We start from the raw sequence: 8,838 nt of genomic DNA, 5'->3' as shown, positions 1-8,838 counted from the left end.
GTGCAAGTTGTGAATTTTACTGTATTTGTAGAAGACAGTTTTTGTTTTAAACTGTAGTTCCATCTGCTTCTCAAAAATGCGTTTCAAACAGAGTGAACTGTCCCAGGATAACTGCTTCTACCCATGTCAATTGCATTTGACACGTAACTGCACAAATGAACAATGTACGCTATTGGTTGTGCATTAACTTACATGTACAACTTTTGGCATCTATGTTCACAAATGCATGTTTTCAAAAATCACCTTTATTTATAACTGACAATGATTGAAGTTAAGGATACAAAGAAACCTGCATTTGTAGCCCAGAGTTTTAAGTGGTCCATAACACAATGTATGGAAATGTGAAAGACAATTTTGTATATTTGTTTGTTACTAACTCAGATCATTAAAATGAAAACAATTTTTTAAACAACAAAATCAGAATGTTTTGAGGGTTTTTGTTTTTTAAGAATTGTCCTATTATCCAAAAGCATCATCATGTTATAGATTCTTCACACAACACGTATGTTGTAAAATCCTTTTGTAAAGTACAAATCTATATATAGGTAAAAATGAGTTTATCCTGATTCTTTAGTTTCTGGAATAATAATATCCTGCCTTTACCTTCATCTGATATTTTAAAACACTGTATTTCAAGTAAATATATGCTCGGCATATTTGCTGTGTTTTAATTAGTTTTTTCCAAGTAATCGGTACACCTAACGTGGGGCTCAAACTCACAACCCGAGATCAAGAGTTGCATGCTCTAACCGACTGAGCCAGCCAGACACCCCAATTAGTTTTGATTGTAAAAGCACTTTTCAATCCTTGACTTATTTTACATTGTTCAAAACCAAATTGTCAATCAATGATCTCTATCAAAAAATATTTTTTTTTTAATGTTTTATTTATTTCTAGGAGAAAGAGAGACAGCGTGAGCAGGAGAGGGTCAGAGAGAGAGGGAGTCACAGACTGAAACAGGCTCCAGGCTCTGAGCTGGCAGTCAGCACAGAGCCCGACGCGGGGCTCGAACCCACGAACCGCGAGATCATGACCTAAGTGAAAGTCGGACGCTTAACCGACTAAGCCACCCAGGCGCCCCAAAAAATATTTTAAAATTTTGTAACATCCCTGTTTTATTCTCCATTCATTGCTAAAATTGTGTTAATTTTCAGAAATAGTCACTATTCAAATATCTTAGAAAACAATCATTATTAAAATTACCCGTATTGCAAACCTAGATGATAGCACTTATACACTGCTTTGTTAATGTCTTGTTACTTTCTGGTTCTTGTTATTAGTGTTCTTTATTTTTATTTTTTAAATAAGTTTTTCTTTCAAAATTTTTAGGTTATTTTGAGAGAGACAGAGCTAGTGCAAATGGGGGAAGGGCAGATAGGGAGAGAGAATCTCAAGCAGGCTCCCAGCTGCCAGTGCAGAGCCTGATCCAGGGCTCAAACCTGTGAAACCATGAGATCATGACCTGAGCTGAAACCAAGAGTTGGACGCTTAATCAAATGAGCCACCCAAGCGCCCCTAAGTCCTTCTTTTTTAATGTTTATTTTTGAGAGAGAGAGAGCATGAGCAGGGGAGGGGCAGAGAGAGAGGGAGACACAGAATCTGAAGCAGGCTCCAGCCTCTGAGCTATCAGCACAGAGCCTGATTTGGGGCTGTAACTCAGGAACTTTGAGATCATGACCTGAGCCAAAGTCAGATGCTTAACCAACTAACCAACTAAACCACCTAGGTGCCCCTATTAGTGTTTTTTAAAATGAATTTTGTCTCTCAGGAGAAGCTTCTATAGTCAATTATTTAACCTGACTTTCTCAAGAAATATGTGAAAGAGGCGACTTCTTTGTTTTCTGTAATGAAATGTTTTTATTACCAGCAAAATAAAATTACATACTATTGTATGAAAAAAGTCATAAAATACTAAAATGTAAAGAAAAAGGTAGAAACCACTTTGTATTAAGTCTTTAACAGCCTAGAACACGCTTTCAATACCCAATTTGGGATGGGTGACAAAATTAGGTATTAGGGATTAGCCCTTTTCTGTGGTGTGGCTTTAAGTAAATCCTTAGATTTCAGAGATACTTGTGTTTAAATGAAAATGAAAAGGCACATTCCAAAGAGAAATAGAAAGTGTCTGGATTATTGATCACTAGGTTGTGTGTGTGTGTGTGTGTGTGTGTGTGTGTGTGTGTGTATCTTTCAGTTTAGCGTGAATAATTTAGAGCTGACTGGTTTCAAATAAAAGGAAGATAGAATTACCTATTAGTCTATTGTTAAACCTTATCTATTTTGTGATGTTAATCAGGAGTCCAGAAATTGCAAGAATCGCTTCTGTTTTACATATAGTTTACCTATAATATAGGGAGAGGTGTTTTCACCCAAAGCAAATACAGATTTTCTTTTAATTTAGCTCCTTACAATATATAGAATAAGGCAACAGTGAAAATCATTTAAGACATAGAATAAAAAATAATTGACATGGTGGAAATATTTTTCTTAAATTTGTTTCTTGTCCTTCCTCTCTTCACAATCTTTCTGTGTCTTTTCATTTGCCTTTAGCCAGACTCTTACACAGTTTAAAAGCACTTTATGAAATGAAATGTTTCCTCCTTTATTCCCATTTGTGGCCCAGCCTTAAGGAACATCTTTAAATTCCTCAAATGTGTGTTTTTCTTGCCTCCAGTAGTTCGTGTTCCCTCTGCAGAATAGTCTTCCCTCATCTTTTAGTTTTACAGATTTCACATTAACATCCTTTCTTTTGGATCAGATTAGGTTTTAACCCTCTGGCCCAGATTATGTGCCCTGTGATTCCTGAAATATATGTAGTATTTACCATGCTTTGTTATGGTTACTTGATTGGTGCTCTCTATGGTGCTATCATATGATAGGAACTATGTGTGTTTGCTCACCATTGCATTCCCAGCAATATCTGGTGCAATATCTGGTCTCATTAAATATTTAATGAATAACTGGATGTATGAAAGAAAAGTTACATGGAACATTAAGAGGTAAAAACAGGAAAGTATTCACTGGATTTTGCAATAAAAGCATTAATGATTTTAGTGAGCAATGTGCAACTGCAGCGTCAGAGGAAAGTGACAATACCAAGTGTTTGTACAATAGAATATTGGTATTTTATGAAAAAGTGCAATGTAGTGGCCATCATTTTTTACATATTGTCCTCATCTACAGAGAGAGCCCAGGGACCATGATTTCACATTCCTCTGTCTTTTGGGCTTGAGACTCCAGCTGGAATAATTAGGGAGCAAAGTCCCAGTAAAGGTGATTGAATGTTTCTGTTAGAAGTTAGCTCACATTCATTGTGAGCGAAATCCCCAAGAGGGAGCATTTATCTACTTGGGGAGTGTCAGGCAAGGCTTCATGGAAGTAGTAATGATTAAGCCAAGTCTCAAAGGTTGGGAGGAATTTTACGCAAAGCTGGATGAAGAAAAGGCTTAATACTTAGTTTGTTTTCAGGAAAATGGTTTCTACTTGCCATTAAACTAGCCCTGTCCTCAGATGTCTTATGTGAAGCCTAATCTGGCTCTATTTTCTCATCCTGAAAGTGCGGTGGGAAACAAATTCTTCTAAAGGTATTAATATACTTTGATTCTATGGAGACTTTAATGTTGGGAGAAATGCAAAGTTGTTCAACAGCAGCACCAAAAGAGATCTAGCAAAACAGGAAGAATGACTTTACTACATTATGTCTAAGCTTTTACTAACTTGCAAGACTTAGATCAAAATCATTAAGCAGGTATTTTATACACACACACCCCCGGCAGTGCTTAGTTTACCTTGTGACAGTAGTAGAAGACTAATTAGGAACATGTCTGCTCTCACCAGTCAATTGTGAAATACTTAAGGTCATATCTACATCGTCTTCATCTTTCTAGCTCCAACAGTACAAAGTCTTTTACACAATAGGCTCTTAATAGGTATACGTTCAATAGATGGGTGATTTATATGTGAATGTTCATTTGGAATGAGTCTAAAATGTTTTCAGGCTGGCCTGTAAGTAGTTCAAAATGCCATTAGTGTGGTGCCTGACTGGCTCAGTCAGGGGAGCATTGACTCTTAATCTCGGGGTTGTAAATTCAAGCCTCATGTTGGGTGTAGAGATTTCCTAAAACAGTCTTAGGGGAACCTGGGTAGCTCAGACGGTTAAGTGTCCAACTTCAGCTCAGGTCATGATCTCGTGATTTGTGAGTTCGAGCCCCACGTTGGGCTCTCTGCTCTCTACACAGAGCCTGTTTCAGATCCTCTGCCTCCCTCTCTCTGCCCCTCCCCCACTCACTTTCTCTCAAAAATAAAATAAAAAATTAAAATTTTTTTAAAATAATAAAATCTTTTTTTAAAAAGCCTTTATTGTCAGTGGTACATTACCTGCTTTCTCATTCTGTCTTTAAAAGAAAACATCTCATTACTGTGCTTGCTTCTCAACAGACCAAAGTCCATTCTCTTAATTTTTCTATTTAATTTCCATTTAATTCATGGAAGTGAATGAGCTATCATCAGGGAGCAGCTGTCTTTAAGCAGTCAAGCAAGAGAATTAAAACCACTAGCAACAACTTAACCGAAAGAACTTGGCTTTTGAATCTATTTTTTAAGTTAACCTTGTTTACATACTCTTTAATCAATGACTTAAAAACTGTTAATGGGCCAATCAGTAAAAGTCTTTTCAATGCCAGTCCTCCATTGAGTTTATTAGAAGATAATGTTATTTGACTTAAGTAGAAGTCAGGAAGTTAAGGTTTTTTACAAACGCATTAATGTTATCGCGGGAGTTTGCAAACAATTCACTATCAAAAAGATTATGTATTAAAGCACCATTCATGGGGTGGCTCAGTCGGTTAAGTGTCTGACTTCAGCTCAGGTCATGAACTCATGGTTTAGGAGTTCAAGCCCTGCATCAGGCTCTGCTTGCAGGTCAGAGCCTGGAGCCTACTTCGGATTCTGTGTCTCCTCTCTCTGCCCCTCCCCAACTTGTGCTCTGTCTCTCAAAATAAATGTAAAAAAATTTTTTTTGTTAATGTTTTATTTATTTTTGAGAGACAGAGGGACAGAGCGTGAGCAGGGGAGGTGTAGAGAGGGAGACACAGGATCTGAAGCAGGCTCCAGGCTCCGAGCTGCCAGCACAGAGCCCAATGAGGGGCTCAAACCCACAAACCATGAGTTCATGACCTCAGTCGAAGTTGGCACTTAACCAACTGAGCCCCAATTTTTTTTTTAAATGTTTTATTTATTTCTAGGAGAGAGAGAGAGAGAGAGAGCGTGAGCAGGGAAGGGTCAGAGACAGAGGGAGTCACAGGTTGAAACAGGCTCCAGGCTCTGAGCCGGCAGTCAGCACAGAGCCCGACGTGGGGCTCGAACCCACGAACTGCGAGATCATGACCTAAGCGAAAGTCGGACGCTCAACCGACTAAGCCACCCAGGCGCCCCGAGCCCCAAATTTTTTTAATAAATAAAATAAAGCACCATTCACAAAGCATTGCAAAGCAAAAATTTGCAGTTTTAAAGAATGCCCACACTCATGAGAAAATACTGTGCCATCCAAATGAGAAACAAGAATTTATCACTGGAAGCTGAGCACCACTATATTAGCTTTCTTGGGCTGCTATCACAAAATACCGTAGACTTAGGTAGTTTAAACAACAGAGACTTAAACTCTTATAATCCTGGATGCTGTAAGTCTCAGATCAAGGTCCAGCAGTTGAGTTGATGGTGAGGGCTCTCTTTCTAGCTTGTAGATAACTACTTTCTTACTGTGTCCTCATATAACAGAGAGACTCTGGTGTTTCTAACTCCACTAATCCCAACACGAGCACCCCAAATTTATAATCTCATTGAACTCTAATTGCCTTTCAAAGGTTTCATCTCCAAATACAACCACATTGAGGGTTAGGGCTTCAACATATGAATTGGGGGCAAGGGACAAAAACATTCAATCCATGACAATAACTGAAGTGTCAATTATGCCAAAAGTTGAAAGCCTGCCCTGCAAATAGTCATCACTGATTGGCTTAAAATTATCTCTGGTCTGAGATGCCTGGGTAGCTCAATTGGGTAAGCATCCAACTTCATGCTTGGTTCAGGTCATGACCTCATAATTGTGAGTTCAAGTCCCGCATTGGGCTCTGCACTCAGTGTGGAGCCTGCTTGGGATTCTCTCTCTCCCCATCTCTCTGCCCCTCCCCTGCTCATTCTCTGTCTCTCTCAAAATAAACAAACTTTAAAAAATTATATTAAAAGAATTATCTCTGGCCTATCCAGAAACAAGAACATAGTTTATATACAACCCCTTTCTTCTACCATAGAGAAGTGAGCACAGTGAAACTCCCTGAGCATAAGGTCAAAGCCATTCCACTTTGAACTTCACATAGGCAATAACACTATCAGTTCCTTCCTAAATAAACCTTACCTTTCCCAATTTCTCTCTTCCTCAATTTTCACACCGTTTCTTGAATAGATGTGTCTTCATGTTTTTTTCTTATACTTAGGACTATTTCTAGAGGCTTTAAATGTTTTTTTATTCTTTTGTTTTTATTTGAGAGAGAGAGAGAGAGGAGAAGCAGAGGGAGAGAGAGAATCTCAAAATGGCTCCCCACTCAGTGCAGAGCCAGACTCAGGGCTCAGTCCCACAACCCTGGGATCATGACCTGAGCCAAACTCAAAAGTCTGACGCTAAACTGACTGAGCTACCCAGGTGCCCCAAGTGTGTGTGTGTTTTTTTTTTTTTACAGATTTTATTTTTTAAGTTATCTCTACACCTAACATGGGGTTTAACCCTACAACACCAAGATCAAGAGTTTCATGCTCCACTGACTGAGCCAGGCAGGCACCTCTAAATGGTTGTTTTTTGAAAATAACTTTTACCAGTTTACTGGTGAATGGGTCAATGGAACTCCTCACACTATCATGTCAGATGTCAAACTCCAACTGTTAAAATTTTTAAGTATATGATTTTATGCAAAAAATTCAATGTTCTGTATTTGATACGAGTTTTATACCATGTTTTCATGTGAAAAAATAATAATTAAATGTAATTAAAATAATAGAGGGCACCTAGCTGGCTCAGTCCATAAAGCATGCAACTCTTGATCTCAGTTTTGTGGGTTTGAGCCCTATGTTCGGTGTAGAGATTGCTAAAAATAAAATCTCTTGTGCTCGCTTCAGCAGCACATATACTAAAAATAAAATCTTTTTTTAAAGATATATACAGATATATATATACACACACACATATAATTTTTATAAAATATGTACATATAACTTTAATAAAAATAATTTTTAAAATTCAGATGAGTTTTTTAAAGGTATTATAGGTATAAAATATTAGGAAATATATTTCTCTTTTACCTTTTGTTATCCCTTAGTCCTTTTCTTCATGTTCCATTTTTTTTCATTTTCTTATTATGTGTAGTATTTATCAATATTAATCTGTTCTTTTTTAACTCAGAGAACATAAAAACTTTCTTCAACTGGGAATTAAACATTATTCCAAATACACATGTTGGCATGATTAGGTTTTTATTATATACTGAGACTATAGGAAAGTGATTTACTAATTACATTGTATCCAGTTCTTTAAATAAAAGAAAGTTTTTGTCATTGGATTTAGAACTGCTTGTTCTGAACTTTGAAGTCACAATCTGACATCCCACTCATTGTTTATCTTGGTAAGTATGCCATTATGATCCATGCCCTAAGTGCTCTGTGTGTACATATTTTATTAAAGAAAGTAGATGATTAGCTTAGTGGGTATAATTTACTATTAATTCACTGCCTATAAAGACATTAGCTCCCAAATCCCACTCACTGTAAACAATATTATTTTTTGGCTAACTGGAAAGCAATATTTATAATTCATTACCTAGTTTATTAACCACCCATTCTGTACAAGGTGCTCTGCTTTTGAGATTTACACCTCAATAAAAATTAGGATGAAGATAAGCTAAGATTTATTAACTAGTAGTGAAAACAGAAATTATTTCTTCTTGATACTTGGGCCAGTCATCCTGGGCCCTTTTATTTTTTATGTTTTATTTTTGAAGATTTTCCTTTTTTAAAGTAATCTCTACACCCAACATGGGGCTCGAGCTCACAACACTGACACTGATTTTAAGAATTGTGAGCTCTACCAACTGAGCCAGCCAGGCACCCCAGTCCTGGGCCCTTTTATTTATTTTTATTTTTTTAAATGTTTATTTTTAAGAGAGAGAGAGAGAGAGCAGGGAAGGGGCAGCAAGAGAGGGGGACAGAAGATCTGAAGCAGGCTCCATGCTGACAGCAGAGAACCCAATGCGGGTCATAAGATCATGACCTGAGCTGAAGTTAGACACTTAACCAACTGAGCCACCCAGGTGCCCCTTGGCCACTTTGAAAAACTAGGGGCAACACCTGGGTAGCTCATTCACTTAAGCATCCAACTTTTGATTTCAGCTCAGGGTTTTGTTTTGTTTTAATTTTTAGAGAGAGAGAGAGAGAGAGTGAGCATGGGAGGGGGCAGAGGGAAAGAGAGAGAGAATATTAAGTAGTCTCCACCTCAGTGAAGTCTGATGCAGGGCTCAATCCCGAACGCTGGGACCGTGATTTGAGCCAAAATCAAGAGTGGGATGCTCAGCCAACTGAGTCACCCAGGTGCTCCTCACTTTAGATCTTGATCTCAGGCTCATGAGTTCAAGCCCCCCATTGAGCTCCACACTGGATGTGTAACCTATTAATTAATTAAAAAATAAAAATTGGGCATACTGTGTGTTTGAAACAATTAGTTTCATAACCATAGCACTTTAATAATGTCTGAGAATATCTTAATTTCTCCTTTATTTTTTAAAGAACAGTTTTGCT

Source organism: Crocuta crocuta, unplaced genomic scaffold (genome assembly GCF_008692635.1).
Source record: "Crocuta crocuta isolate KB4526 unplaced genomic scaffold, BGI_CrCroc_1.0 scaffold382, whole genome shotgun sequence".
Classification (NCBI taxonomy): Eukaryota; Metazoa; Chordata; class Mammalia; order Carnivora; family Hyaenidae; genus Crocuta; species Crocuta crocuta.
Note: the sequence above shows the minus strand (reverse complement) of the source record.